The sequence below is a fragment of the Melanerpes formicivorus genome, unplaced genomic scaffold (genome assembly GCF_026170545.1).
Source record: "Melanerpes formicivorus ecotype bairdi unplaced genomic scaffold, bMelFor1.0.p_v2 SCAF_3, whole genome shotgun sequence".
In the NCBI taxonomy this organism is placed as follows: domain Eukaryota; kingdom Metazoa; phylum Chordata; class Aves; order Piciformes; family Picidae; genus Melanerpes; species Melanerpes formicivorus.
The window spans coordinates 8,409,803-8,426,052 of record NW_027142355.1 but is presented as its reverse complement, the minus strand read 5'-3'; the positions used below and the strand labels follow the sequence as shown (position 1 = coordinate 8,426,052).

At 36.8% G+C, this 16,250-nt stretch overlaps 1 long non-coding RNA gene across 1 annotated transcript; it reads left to right on the top strand.

The window, feature by feature from the left end:
• The first annotated feature begins 436 nt into the window (after nt 1-436).
• Nucleotides 437-14,871, top strand: LOC137454284 (uncharacterized). Its single transcript, XR_010990575.1, has 4 exons — nt 437-616; nt 8,793-8,908; nt 12,141-12,199; nt 13,825-14,871. It is a non-coding gene; the product is annotated as an uncharacterized lncRNA (long non-coding RNA).
• Nucleotides 14,872-16,250: the final 1,379 nt, after the last annotated feature.

The window sequence follows — 16,250 nt, the reverse complement described above, 5'->3', positions numbered from 1 at the left end:
ATGGATAATTGACCACCTCTGTCAATAGTATTCACTGTTTTCTCTGCACCCTGCTCTTTGTCTGTGTCACATTAGATCTTGAAGTAACTGGCTAATAGAAATGAAGCAGATGTAGGAGCTTCTGTGATCCTGTATTAGAAGTGCATATTTTTTAACCATTCATACAAGCTTAGGAAGTAAGACTGAAAAATATGGCATGTGTGTGGAAAGATGGGGAGAAAAATGTGGTAGGAAGAAGGAAAGAAAGGAGAAAATACAGTTACACTTGCTGCAGTCCTCCCCTAAAGTAAATACTCACTATACCTTTATCAAATCATTATGCACACCTGGACTGTAAGCAAACCTGCATTAGTGTTATTAACATGAATCATCTAGCTGAGTAATAAAAGAACACTATTAATCATTTAATCTCTATTTTCAGACTCTAGTGGCTGCAAATGTAACTATCTTCAGCTGGAAACCTCAACTAAACACAGATGTTGAGAAGCCAAACATTTCTCAGAAGGTTGCTTTCAGCAAGTGATCTGTCACTGCCTGATATACATTCCTTCATAAGAAAATCTGCTACCAGATATGTCTGTAAGTAAGGCAAGCTCTCCCTCCTGTTTGCTCAAAGGTAGGTAGCTCCAAGTCTTCTTTCTCCCTTTCTTACCCTGCTTGTGTTAAGATTCCTGCACTGAATGTAACCCATTGTGTACTTTATCCTTTTAAATAATTTGAGATATTAATCTCAATTCCAGAGACAGATAACAGAAAAAATTACATAAAGGAATTTACATTACACAGGTATTGAAACTCAGCTCTGTACAGAGTTCTAATGCCTGTATCTCAACCAAGGGCAAAAGGGAAGAACTTTAACTGCCAGCATGCTGCTTGAAAGAAAGGTTACTCTCCTTTTCAAAATAAGACTGATTTATCAGACAGGCTTATTTATGTTTCCCTGGTTTTAATTACATGGCTATGTACCACAGCTATGAAAAACCTTTTACTTCTCTATGATCAAGGAGACAGAGAATTCAGAAAGGTTCAGTGTTTCCTGACATTCCTGTATGTATCATCAAAAGTAACCTGAAGCAAGATTTTGTGCCACAAAATCATTCTCAGAAAAAGCCACATAAACCACAAAAGGAAACTTCAGCCTTCTTTTCCTTTAATATTCAAAGTTCTCCTCTTGGCCAAGCACAAAAGCAATGGATTTCCCTATCTGAAGCCATGAACTGTAAAACCAGGGTTATTGTTTATTGACTTTCGGATGAAAAAAAAAAAATTACAGCTTTTAATGTTCCCTCCACTAGATACCTGAGACATCCAGTCCAGCATTAACAAACATTGTGTTAACAAACACATAGTTTTTTTCAGCTGTATCTTTCAACCTTCAAGATGAATTGTCAACAGAAAGTATGCAGTTTCAACACAGTGAGAAACTAGACTGGTTTTACCTGTTCTGGCAAAGAAACCACCTCAGCCAGTCACAGATTTACTTGAGAGGGAGGAGAACAGTGTTGAAGGAAAGGAGAGGGAAATGTAAACACAAGCAGCTACTGCTTGCATTTCTGCAACACAGTCGCATTTCACTGCTTTTTGACCCTTTCTCAGCATCTGGCCCTGTCTGAACATTTATAGGGTAGTTTTGCAGCCTATCCACAATGAGGGAAACTAAGGTTGAGGAGTGATTTTAATGACTGTATAGATATACTGTCATTGACAACCTGTCAATGTCAAGAGTAGTTACAGACCTTTTCCAGGGATGTATAAGTGCTTTAACTCACCACAAAGAGATGAAGTTCTCTCTGTCCTGTATTCTTAAATTATGAGGTTACTGTATAAAAGAAGTCACCTTTCCTTCCCTCGAGATTTGAATAAAAGTGGAGTCCTTCAAAGTATTTGGACTCTGTATCTACAGGAATTCACAAATATGTCCTAAGACACGGCTCCTCAAAATGAATAAGAATGGAAAACCTTGTCTGTGGATCTTAGATTCAAAATATATATGAAGATGTTTAGATTTGATAAAAGAGAATTAGCTCCAGACAAATGCAGAAGAAGGAGGTTAGTTATTGAGGGAATAGGCTAGGGTATTTGAGGACTTTCACTATCTAGAGGTTTTGAGTGAGAATTTGAAGACAGCACTGATAAATTGAAATGCCTAAATTATGTGAACCTGTCCCTTGGTCCCTTCAAGCAAATTCCTGTAAGTCCTTCTCATTCTGACACAGAAATAGATTTTTATGTGTGTTGGCATAAGACTCATAAGGGTTGTTCTTTCTCAATTCAATTGTGCAAGCACTATTTGATGAACAATTTATTTGCCAGATTTTCCCGATATTTGTCAAATAAATTATTCAACAAATCATTTTTGGTTTATTTGATCAGCTATAACAGCCTCTCTGACTCTTCTGCAATCAAGATACCTTTTAAATAAATAAGTATTCTTGCCTCCAAAGAGTCCTCCAAGGAGTCGAACAGCTGTTTTCCATCACCACAGTAAAAGCCTTGAGGGTGATTCTGGGTGCATATTATTATTCTTCCTTGGTATAGGATTGTGTGTAGGGAGAAGCTGAGAAACTTCTTATAATTTGAGTACACAAGAACACTGGGAAAAATGATCTCCAAAATGGCCTTTGTTAGAAAAGTGGGAGGATTCTGAACCCTGATTTAATACAAAGCAGGAAGGTACCACCACGGTGTCTCATTTCTTGAATGGATGAGGTGTAGAGTGGCAGCTGGGCCTGTAAAGCAAAGCATCACAAACTGAGTCTGCAGAACAGTAAGCTCCTCAAGACAGGTGATAACGGTCACTCAAGGGAGGAAATAAACTGTTTAAAATATGTGAAATATAAAACTTTGATAAAGAATCTTGAGCAGCTTTTTTGTAATGAAGTGTCTTCACTTTTACTAGATAAATGATAAAAATATGCATCTGAGTTTCCTAAACATTAATGTTCAGACTTATTTAAGATCAGTATGGCATCTGTAGACTTCTGTTGTTGCTTACAAATGCTCAACTGAATAAAGCAGCAAATTTTCTACCACAGCAAACTCATGGAAGAAGCTGGCTGAAAATGAGAATATCATCTTCATCTTCAAGGCCTTAGAAGATATTGTTGCAGGAAGAAAGGCTTACAAATGTTTTACCTAACTTGCAATTAAAATAGTATCTTACCATTTTCTTAGAAAAATTTTGATTAACAGGAAAATCTGCTGCAGAATTCATACTTGATTCTTCATGGTTATCATGAGTCTCAGAGCTGTTCTTTACATTAAAGGTAAATTTATATATAAACATATCTATACACACTAAAGGTAAATTTAGTGCATGTTCATTAATTATTAATAAGTTTCAAGTATGTTACAGGTGTATATGGTATGTACCAAGGATGATTATGAATACCTCAGTAAATGTGTTGTATTCTCTTGTTGTCTGTGACCTCAAATGATAAAGTTACCTGTCAAACTTATCAGTTATTTAGAAATACATCTTTGAAACAAAGTTAACACCCTGTTAGCAGCTGGACAAATGTCATGTGAAAATACACAATCTTACTGTATTGTACCCTTTCCCGGTCCAAATACATTTTTCACCTGATTGAGGCAAGCCAGCTCATCTGCATCCTGAATTAGTGTTCCAAACATTTTGCTAATGATTCCTTTAGAGTACCATTTCCTATTTCCCTGTCCAGGACTGCTGTCACCCTGATGCAGAGCAGGTACAGAGAAAGGTAGCTGCTTCTTACTGAGATGGTCCTGGCTTTTGAAAGTATCTTAGACTGGACTGGCGCATAAGACTCTACAGAATAAACTAAATCCATGACCATGTTTTCAACACATTTTTATAATGTCTGTCTCATAGACTATTTCTTCCTACTCATCTGCAATGGATATTACCTTCAAATGGAGTAAGAATCCTTTAAACAATTAAACATCCAAAGGCCTTTTGTCACATGGTTCATTCATGACCTTCTAATCTAATCAAATCTGCCACTGAAGTTGTTATGAATTTGAATTATAGCAGAATATTAGCTTTGGTTTCTTTTTTTTAGTAGAACTCTCCTAGTGTCTCCAATTTGAATCTTGTGTGGTAGATTCTTTTTATAATCTTTTTGTTATGTCATAATTGCATAAATGTGAAAAACAAAACAAAACAACAAAAATTAACAGACCCCAAAACAAACAAAAAAAAAGACTGAATGAAGTAACAATCCTCAAACACTGTCACTTATTCTTAAATTAACTGAAAAGGCACTTCAGTGAAATATGACCTTTCTTAACAACCTACCATAAAACAGTTGTCATGCAGAGGTTATTGTATGCACTGAATTCTCTACTTTATCCTGTAGTGGAACTCAGTGTTTATTCATGGTATGCAAAACTTTGACTCTAGTACACATTTGTGTTCTGTGTGACAAAGAGGAAGGAGGGAAAACACCTGTGGAAGTTCTAAGGAGAAAAGTCAATACTTTGTTTTCAGTTTAGTGTTCAATTGACGTAGAATTTACCCCAGACACTAAAGTCAATGGAAAAAAAAATAATATGTGAATGTCATGCTCACTGTGTTTCTTAGATAAAGTAATCCTAAAGCATTTCTCAAAGGCATGGATTAAAAGTTCATTACGTAAATGTGCTTCCTCATCAATCTGTTGTTTGTTCACTGAAAGTGGTACACCATTTCCATGTCAAACAACTGCTGACTACAAATAAATAATTCAACACTGAGACACAGTCATCTGCAGCACATGAAAATGGGAAACAAATCAGAAAGGCATGTCAATAAATTGACAATATTAAATTTCAGTCAACTTACTCTGCATAACTAAACTTGTTATTTGTACAAGAGTAAAAAGGGAAGGGAAATGATAACTGTTCCAAAGTGTCCTAACATTTGTCCTACTAAAATTGGACATAAAACCTTCAAAATGAACAAAAAATGTGCCCCAAAATGATGGAAAATACTACCTCTATGACAACATAATATCAGCATTGTTATTGGTTTTAGTGGAAAGCAACAAAGCCAATTAGCTTGTATATTTATGAAGCATTTACACTGAAACTCTGCAATTGAAAGAAATATTACAGTTTATCACATCAGATCATTTTGTGATCAGGGATTGAAATCAGCAACTTTTGAGAAAGATTAAAAGTTGCTCAAGACATTTGTAGAAAACCCTGGTCAAAGTGCAAGTTTGCATCCAGTCTTTGCTCCAAAAGTGGTAAAACCAATTATTTAGATACATTCTTTCATCTTTCTATCTGTGATATTTAAAAGGTAGAATTCTCTTCATATTGTTGTCATAACATGTTTTTCTTAATTCAAAACCATGAATAACCTCTGAGAAAATAAGAATCTTGTTTTTAGTTTTACATTGCTGGATCTTCCACAGAAGCTGTTGCTAACAGTCATTTTGCTCCTCACCTTCCTCTTTCTCACAGAACAACCATTTTCTAGAATCCACATACTGATATTTCATGAGAGATTTTTGATAAAGACTTCATGATCATAGAATCATAGAATGGTTTGGGTTGGAAGGGATCTCCAAAGGTTATCTAGTCCAATTGCCCTGCAGTTGACCACTACCTTTTGTATGCAATCATCCAATCAATTCCTTATTTACTGAACAGTCCACCCATCAAATCCATATCTCCGCAGCTTAGAGAGAAGGATGTAGAGAACATGAGGTTTGAAATGTCAAAGTGCAAGGTCCTGTGTCTGGGTTGGGCCAATCCCAGTCACAAACACAGGCTGGGTTCAGAGTGAGTTGAGAGTAGCTCTGCAGAAAGAGGCTTGGGTGTATTGATTGATGAGAAGATCAACATGAGTCAGCAGTGTGCTCATGCAGTCCAAAAGGCAATTAGTATCCTGATCTGCATCAAGAAGAGTGTGGCCAGTGGGTCAAGAGAGGTGATTCTTCCTCTTTTCTCTTGTGAGACCCCACCTTGAACATTGCATCCATTTCTGGTGTCCCCATTATAAGAACAACACAGAGCTGTTGGATCAAGTCAGGAGGATGGCCGCAAAGATGATTCAAGGGCTGGAACACCTCTGCTATGAGGATAGGCTGAGGGAGATGAGGCTGTTCAGCCCAGTGAAGAGAAGACTCCAGAGGGGACCTCATAGCTGCCTTCCAATATCTGAAGGGGTCCTCCAGGAAGGCTGGAGAGGGACTTATCATAAGGGTGTCTAGTGATAGGACAACAGGGAATGGTTTTAAGCTGAGGGAAAGCAGGTTTAGACTGGATCTTAGGAAGAAGTTCTTCAGTATGAGGGTGGTGAGACTCTGTAATAGGCTACCCAGGAAGGCTGCAGATGTTTCTTCCCCTGGGGTTTTCAAGGTCATCTCAGGAAAGGCCTTGCGCAGATGAGTCCAGTTGAGAGGCATTTCTGCCCATGGCGGGGATGTTGGGCTAGATGTTGGCTAAGGTCCCTTCCAACACAAGCCATTTTATGATTCTATGAACTGTGTCAAAGGCTTTATGAAAGTCCAGATAGGTGACATCTCTTGGTCTTCCCTTGTCCACTGACATAGTCATACCATTGTAGAAAGCGATTTCTTTGTTCAGGGACTATTTGTTTGATTAGACCACAGCATACATTTAGTATTATTTTTCTGGGGCTACAAAGCAAATTAAAAGTTTAAATAAATTTTTCTAACTGTATTCTTTGTCATATTTCTATAATAAAGAAAAAAATATGTAATAAAAATTGGAATAAGCCAATCTTTGATTATCCAAACCCAAAGGTACCCCTTAGCTGATATTTAGAAATTTAAAATAAGCATATATATTTGCACATTTTAATATTTTTTTAGCAGTCTCTTTTCAGTATCATTATTAATACAATTGGATGGGGGAATAGAGATTTAGCTGGGTAAAACTAAACATTCTATGCTTCACTTAAGCATTTATTAGGCCGCTACTGATTAGACCAGAGGTTTTAATCTATAACTGCATATTTCACTTTATTATACAATTAGGGATGCAATATGAATATTTTATGTTTTCATTAACTTTTCTGTATAGAGAAAGGATTTAATCTCCTACAAACAATAAATCAGCCATCCAGATCCCTAATGGTCCAACAGGGAAAAATGAAGTTTACATCTATATTAATGTAGGTTGAATATAGGTTGAAGAAAATACTGGCAATGAAGCAAGTCTTCTTCCATGCAGATGTTTCCATATATTAAATGCAAATAAACATAAAGAAGATGGGAAATCAGGAGGAAGGTGAAGAAAAACAAGCAATGTATATTGAAATTGAGAAGGAAATAGAGAATGTTCAATTTTCATTCATCTTTTCTCCAGCCCCAAAGGTTTCTCTCTCTGGGTCCTTTGCAGACATCAGACTCATAAGTAAGGTAGATTTGAAGGCACTAAATTCAAAGGGGTAGAAAGCTATCCCTGTCGTCTGCTGGTGTCTCAAGTCAAATTGCTCAGGGACAAAGCAAAAAGGTTCTATCATGCAAGCAAACACCAAGATTAAATTTATCTCTCTTTGCCATTTGGTATTGCAACAAAACCAGAAGGCATGGAAGAAAAAATCTTTAGAGAAAATATTGAAACCATATAAAAAGTAATTCTATTCACCTTTTAGGTTTAATTTCCAAAAGAAAAGAATAAAGTATATGTTGTCAAATATTGATAAATGTCTGGGCTCTAAAACATACCTCTTGTCTGAAACTACTACAGGTCTTGAATTACTGGAATTACACATCACTCAAGATGCAGTGAATCATACTATAGAAATCATCTTATAGGCAAGTTTTCATGAGACAGCAGAATGGTTTGAACAGTCAGTGGGCACTCTCCACCCATATTCTCCCTCCTTTTTCTCTGCCTTCATCCCCAGTTGCACTTCCTTTCTACTGCCTCTAATTTCAGCCACATAATTCCTTCCTTCATGCCAGCTCACACTCTCACGTGGCTGCACATGAGCCAGTTCATGTCCCTGCCCTGCCTGTTACTCAACTATAGTTGAATTAGCTTATTGTGGGATCAGGTGAACTCAGTGTAAGCAGCAGAAACTTTCAGACAGATAGAAATGGGAGTAAGACCTCCTTCATAGTGATAGACTATGTATTTGGCTACAGCTGCCTCCTGAACAGTTAACATTGGAAGAACAGCTATTCTTAAATTGTTGGTTTACAAAGGTCCCTATGCTCTTACTAATTGCCACTCATAGCAGTCAATTGTGTTTCAATGTTCTTTTGTCTCGTTCCTTAAAAAAGGTTTCATAGCTTGCATAGGGAACATACGAATTGTTTGCTGACTGTGACCCTGAGGCCACCCTAACAGCCAGACTGGTAGGATATAGGGAGCTGTTAATATGCCATGAATCACACACTTGGAGACTGCCAGTCTGCAGGATCTCTGGCAGTAAGCCTAGAGGGACAAGGTACAGCTCTCAGCATGTATGCTTGGTTTGGAGACTGAGTTGTCCAATACACACAGGTCTGTCTAAACACTCTGAATTTGGGGTAAATCTGCTTTTCCTTTAGTTGCCATTTGTGAATAAGCCAGAAAGCCACAAATGATTAGAGTTGTCTAGAATAAGCATGAAGAACTTCCCATAACCCCCAAAATTTCAATTATTATTTCAGAATACATATTTTTGTGATACATGTTGTGATACATATTGTTGACTGATTTTCAACTCTGTAATTGCATATTTTCCAGATTTTGCTCTTTTTTTTCCCCTCCCATTTTTCTCTGATGATGTTTTCCTAACTTTACTAAATACTCAGTCATGAATTCTGTGATAAAAAATAACCAAGAATATTTTTCCTTCCTTCTTATAGGCAAGTTAACCTCTTAACTTTGGTTGAGTGGAAAAGTCAAGTATCTTCCCAGGGAATGGGGAGGGGTAGTATGACACAAGAAGGGATAAAGGGAATAATCTTTCATTTGAGGCCATGTGAGTAAATTTTTGTTTCTGATATTTTTCAAGATTTTTCAAGACTCTCTGTCATTTATAAGATAATTTAAATAAATGAGGCAGAAAATTCTGGTCAGAGGAGAAAGAAGTTGACAACAAAATTGTCTTTTGAATATATGTATCTAATAGGCTTGGTATTGTAGTTCAGCTTGGCCATTGTAACGGGCTGCCTAGGGAGGTGCTGGAGTCACCATCACTGGAGGTGTTTAGGAAGAGACTGAATGGGGTGCTTGGTGCCATGGCTTAGTTGAATAGATAGTGTTGGATAATAGGTTGGACTCAACGATCTCAAAGGTCTTTTCCAACCTGGTTAATCTATTCTATTCTATTCTATCTTGAGAGTAGATAAAATATCATAGTATCATAGTATCAGGCAGGGTTGGAAAGGACCACAAGGATCATCTAGTTCCAACCCCCCTGCCATGGGCAGGGACACCCCACACTAGATCAGGCTGGACAGAGCCTCATCCAGCCTGCTCTTAAACACCTTCAGGGACAGGGCCTCGACCACCTCCCTGGACAACCCATTCCAGGGTTTCACCACTCTCATGGTGAAGAACCTCCTCCTCACATCTAGCCTGAATCTTCCCACCTCCAGCTTCATTCCATTCCCCCTAGTCCTATCACTACCTGAGATCCTGAGAAGTCCTTCCCCAGCCTTCCTGTAGGCCCCCTTCAGATACTGGAATATCTTCTTTATACATTTACTATCCATATTGAATAATTACTCAATTCTTTGTCCCACTCTCCTTTTTAGTGGTTAAAATTAAGGAAACTTTCCTAGGTCCTAGAGAATAGAATTCCCAAAGCAGTCTTCAGCTGCAGCCATTGAGTCACATACCCTTGCTTTTTGTAAAATGGAGACTGACATACTTATGACTGGGATTATTATCCAGAGGTATCTGAAAATGATGGTGTCTCCACTTAAAGAGCAGAAACGCCAGGTTATCTTTACTTTTCCCCTTCTCTTTATGAATGTTGCTGCTCATGTATTTCAGAGAATACATAGGTATTCTCTCACCTTGTAGAATTTTCTTTAGATCTGTTGTCTTTTATGGAACAAAAACAATCCAAAAATTAAGTACAAAAGAATGTTTAAATGCTCTCCCAAATGGAGGCCAAAGAAAAATCTTGTGAGGATGAAGAAAGGAAGAAAACTGAGGACCAAAGAATTTAAAGTTTTCTCCTGAATTTTAAGGAAGAGAGTCATGGCACTGCAATGATAGCACTACTTACTTATGTTTTGAATGCTATATTGTTTTACCTAGGTTATTTATTGAGGTCTATTGTGGTTTGCATAAACAAGAGTAATTTTGCTTGTTTTCAGTAATAAACATTTTAAAGGAAAGAAAATACTCACCTATTAAACCATTTGCTAGTCTTTATTCTGTTTTGACACTTTCAATATTGATGTGTTACTGGAAAAAAAAATGTGACTTTATAGTTACAGAAATAAATCTTAAGAAATTGCACTACTAAGGCAAGAGGTCAAGGCAAATTCTTCAAAGACACATTTCTGTATTACAAGGAATAATACTTTCTGTTAGAACAGACAAGTAAATGATTTTTCATATATGGGTTTATCTAAAATCTCATTTTCCAATTTTCCAATATGAACAGTCAACACACGATCAGTATTTTATCGGTCAGATAATAAATCCCTGTTCCATCATATTAAATACTCTCATTAAAGTATCATCATAAGAAAAGGTGTTGCCATGTGCTTGCAGTTGTGACCTGCTCACTAGTACTATCTTCTTTTGGTGGAAGAAAGCACTGATGGGATATAATGTAAGACCCCATCACATATGTGTAACATCATACCAAAAGATAAAGCAGTAAAATGGAGACATCCTGCTCTGGTGGGAAGACTTTCATAACTGTAGGCCCCAGTTGCTGTATTTACTATCTGGACCAGCTTGTTCAGAAATTCATCATGAGTGGAACTGCCCAGTCTCCACAAGTGAGATTATCCTCACGACTGCAGGAATCACTGGAGAAGTCACTAGCCCAGCTGAAGGTGCTCCTGACTCTTTGATGTCCCTGCATTGTTGTGATATGTTCCCCAAGTTCTCATTCTAGATACCAGGCACATAGAGTAGCTGAGATTATTACAATATCTTTTTTTCCCCCGTGGCAGTATTGCCTCAGGAATATCTGCCTCAGGTGGCTTGGAAAGAAAAATGTTAAAACTCTTCTAGCATTTTCAGACAGCTGCATCCTTCCCAATTGTCTTGCAGTGATTCCATCTTTTCATGACTTAATGAGAACCACTTCCTCACTGCAGTTACACTTACCTCATCAGGTGATGTAAAATATAAAAAAGAAGTAGCCATAGATTTAAAGCATCGCTCTCACAGTTTTCATCCTCTGAAGTGAGTTCTTGTTCATGCTCATCAAGATTCAGTCAGGTATTCATCAGAACTGTAAGCAATATGGCTTGAGGGAGCCATCTCTTCAGTCTGTACCATTTACTAGAGCATCCAAACCACACTCTGAATAGTTTCCTGGTTTCACTTATGCTGCATTTTAAGTTCAGATGGCTGGATATAAATCTAATCTCAAGGGAAAGAAGTTTGGTCTACTTTGCCCGTTAGTTCAAACCCCAATATACATGTACTTGATTTGTACACAAGACAGAGATAGGCAACATATGGAACATAATTTGCCTTCATTTGCCTATCATCTGCTACATTAGCCCTGTGGAAAGTTTACAAGTGGTTCAAATTAGCTCTAAATACTTTCCCAAGCATCCAGAAGGATATTAGTCAAGGTGCCTGGAGAGTGGGATTGATGCGCCATTCCCAGCTCAGTACTGGCCACATGCAGAAATGAGTCAGTTTCAGCTACTGTTCACTTACATAGTTTGTGGTCTTTTATGCAGTCTAGACAACCATGTCTTTCAGTCTAACCTGTGAGAGAAATTGAAACTTCCTATAATTCAAGCAATCTAATAAAAATTATACTTTAGGAGAAATTCAGTAGTTAGAAAAGCAAATAAACTCAGCAAAGAGCTATGAATCAAACCAAAACCCACTCTCTTCTGTATGTAATTTTCAGATGAGTTGGTAGGGACAAGTTATTACTCTCCTTTTAAACAAGTTGTCTAAGGATACAAGACTTTTGGTTACTTATGTTTTTTTTCCATGCTCTCTTTCTTGCTTCTTATGGTATGTAACTGCTACCCTTTATATGATTAAAAATGTGGCAGAGGTGCTCCTGGTGCTGGAAAGGAGATTCCCTAGCAGCCTGTGGAGAGATCATCATTGAGTAAGTATTTCCCTGCAGCCCATGGAGAAATGGCTGGATTGGTGTCTGGCAGTAGGAAAAGGTTAATCCATCCCATATTTTTGTCAGTTCAATGTAATGAGGCCACAGCCTGTGTGCTATATTAACTGATATACTATATGAACTGAAATTTACCAGACTATTAAGCATACATTTACATGTCTTAAACCAGTGTTTATAATTCATATCAAATATGTCTTATTAATGGGTCTAACATGATGACCACACAATAGCTGACAAACAATTCCTGAATACTAAAATGTTGAAACATGTTCAAACAATGTATTTGTCAAAAAAAGCACCACCAACAGCAGCACATTAAATTTCTAAATCTGTGCATGAAGAATATGCCAATGAAAAAAATGGGTAAAATGTGCCTGGTGAAAGATAAAATCACTCTAGAGACTTTTAAAATAGATAACTATCCACCCCACCCCCTTACATTCTGGCAAATACCATATAAGAAGAATTTACATCATAAAATGAATATACATATCTAGCCTGGAAGTTACTAAAATTTAAACTCTGAAAAGCAAAGAAAATCCCTAGAGAAAGTGATAACTCAAAACTAGTTATTAACTGTGCAATGTTAATACTATCCCAAGATGGACTGAATGTGTAAAGTTCTGTAGCCCTTCTCATCACCTGTCTATGAATGCCAAAAAATCTATAATTTGTGTCACATCATCAGTAGCCACCTAAAATTTAGTCATTCAGTATTCATTCTAAGTGTAGATGTGGTTTTCCCCTCTCCTGACATCATAAGATTTCACTGCAAAACCTCATCTATCAGCATTCACTTCATATGGGACGTGTCGCTGAGTGACCAAGAGAACTCTTGGGAACTTATTACTATTAAAGTTCATATCAATGATCAGGGAAAACTTGAATTTCCTAGCTTAGGACTCTGCAAACTTATTTACAGGCTCTCTGTCATAGTACAAGCAATCTGGAATCACACATAATCAGGTCAGATCTTTTCTACTGCCAGTCTATTCTCAGTTAAGTTATTGACTACTATATAAGGGAGTTTAGTTCAGTATTCTGATTATGACACTGTCACTAAAAGGTAAATCAGTGTTCTGCCTAGTGTTTTATTATGAAAGTTTAATATAAACTTTGAATTTAAAAACCTATCTTTCATTCAAGATCACTAATTTTAAAGTGAGAGTTTTCCATATACTTTATGGATCCAGTACTGAGGTCCTGTCATAGTTAAGTCTCCTATTGACCTAATTTAAATACAACTCTGCAGTGTCATGACAAAGGCACAATTCTGGTTGTCACTTAACCCCCAAATACAGAGTGAGGTTAGGTTCACCAGAGAATAAACATCCTTTTCTAGAAGGTGCTTTACTTATTACTAATCACAGAGGGAAATTATTACTAGACAAGGCAGGGAGATGTGCCTAACATGATGAAGAACTGCTGTGGACCCCAGAGATATCTGTGAATTATGGAAATGTGAACTCACCTGCTTGAATCAGTGTATATAGGCATACGCTGAGCAGCATGCTGAAGTTTACCAACACAGCCACACTCTCATGGTCATGTTTCACATCAGTATCATATTTGCTTTGGACAATTTGCTGCTCTGCTGTTTCTAGGATTATTCAACCAGCTTGGAACACAAAGGATATGGACTTGACATGAGTCTGGAGACTAGTCTGTCATAGTGCTTTACCATCTCTTCACTGGGCCCTCTCTACAGCTGATCCATTGGGACAGAAATCCTTACTCAGGTGCAGTCAGTGATAGCTCTGCTGGGAGACACAACTGCTGTAGAAAGTGATAGGGAGATTCATTGAAGTGTTCCTGTTGAACTTTGTGCCCTTTATGTAAAAGATTTGTTTGATGATTAATGACTGTCAGAGAATGTCCTGGGAACATCTATTCTGGATTGTGTTCTGACTATCAGTCTAGTAATTTATGTTTAAATATAATGCTTAGTGAAATTTCAAAATATAAAATAAGCATTTTAAATTGTCTCTTTGGTCCATTTTTGGTACAGATGGGAAGGAAATGTTCCACTTAGCCTAGCCATTGGATAAATTAAAGTCATCTTCCTGTAGATTCTGATGATTTAATGTGACAAATAAATATTTTTCAGACTAGTTTTTAATGTAGAAGTCTTCTGCTAGCCTCTTGATAACTGCACCTGGGAAAAATACCCTGTACAGTTTATATCATATATTTCTGATTGTTATATTTGATGTTAGTTACAATTAAACAGAATGAAACAATTATCAAGAACATTGTTGCATTGCAGTCTCTCACCAGATAGTTGTTTATGTGGAGAGGACAGTAAGACCTTTAAGAAGATGAAAGGAAGGAACAGCTGACAACCTTTGTTGGGTGTAAATGTGAAATGTGCATTCAGTGTACTTCTTTTATCTTTTGTTCTAACATCTGTGACTTAGTCTATATGCCACGAGCAATTACTTGTAGAATTCTGGTAAAGAAAATAAAGTATGATTGCAAGTAGGAAAGCAAATATGATGAGTTATCATGTCCATTATAGAATGAGAATACTGATCTGGCATGCTTCAAATTGGTAACTATGCTGCAAATGTAATAAATCAGCTTTATTTGTGTAATGTATTAACTTTTTTTAATTTTTTAAAATCTTCTAATAAAATATGTCCTTTTAATTATATCAGTTCTCACTGTATATTCCTCTCTTTTGATCTTTCTGGTTCTCACCCTTTCTCAAAGCTTTGTCTAAAGGAGAGCTCGCATATCAAAAATGTTGACCCAAGCTGTTTACTACTCTATGGTTAATCTGGCAGGAAATACACCTTCAATTGGAAAGATAATATGGGTTTTCATGACTGTCTCTTACAACTGAGTATCAAAATTCTTCATTCTGTACCTACTCATAGGACAGTCAAACTGGGTCTAAATGTGAGAAGAATTTGGGTAGGATTTTTCAAAATGCATTATCCTCTCCATTGTTACAAGGATGTCTTAGAGTGGTGTCTCTATGTTTATTACTAGGCAAAAGATTATTTTATCCTGCTGTAATTACTCTCACTTTTTAATTGCCTCTATCCACTGCTGCAAATGCAAGATTTCCAGTGGAAGATGCTTTTGTTAAAGGAGCAATAAGATCAGTAAGTAAGATTTTCCATTATGATGTGTGTTAGACTAAAGAAGAGTAGGAAAAAGATTCCATTTCAGAAAAGTGAAAAATTGTTTTAGCAATGCATTTCTGTAGTCACCTGAAGGACAGATTTTTTTTCAATTAAAAAAAAAAAAAGCTGTTTGTAATATCTTAGCAATATTATAGTTCATACCTCAACAATATTTTGTACTTTATTTACTTTTTCATTAGCTGGGTTCACTACCAAGATCAGTAAAAACCTGAAAAAAACCTGTTTTCTGCAACCCATTGTTCCTCCTTCTGCTCTACTTGTGTAACCCAGAGGTAGTCTGATCATAATGTTTTGTTAACAAAAGCCCTTTTCTAAGTGGAGTTAGATTTGATACATAAAGAATAAACACAAGATGATAGACTTTAATAATTGGAGGTTACGTTCACATCTGTCACCTCTGTGATCCAGCATTCACAGAATCAGAGAATCACAGAATGATAGGAGTTGGAAGGGACTTTGAAAGGTCATTGGTTAAGAAAAAAAAAGTTTAATATATAAAATGATGAAATAAAATTAACACAGAAAATACAGGAAGAATAACTAATATGATGAAAAATAGGTCAGAGAGGAGGGAATGAGAATGCATTCTACTGAGCATCCTATTAAAATAAACCTCAAACAGGACTGTGTGAGAGAAGCTTCAGAGAAGGACAACTGCAGGAACAGTTTGATGTCTAAATTTCCCTAGGGAACATACAAGACTGACAGAATGTATCTGTACCTCAGTAGAGGTTCTCAGAGAATTGATACTAGACTAGGCTGTCATTTCCAGTGTCTACTGCATGAAACCATCTTGCACAGGAATAAGAAAACAAGTATGGCACGTAGCCATACCTTTCTTTGTATGGAATTGAAAACATAGTCTGACAAAAAACATA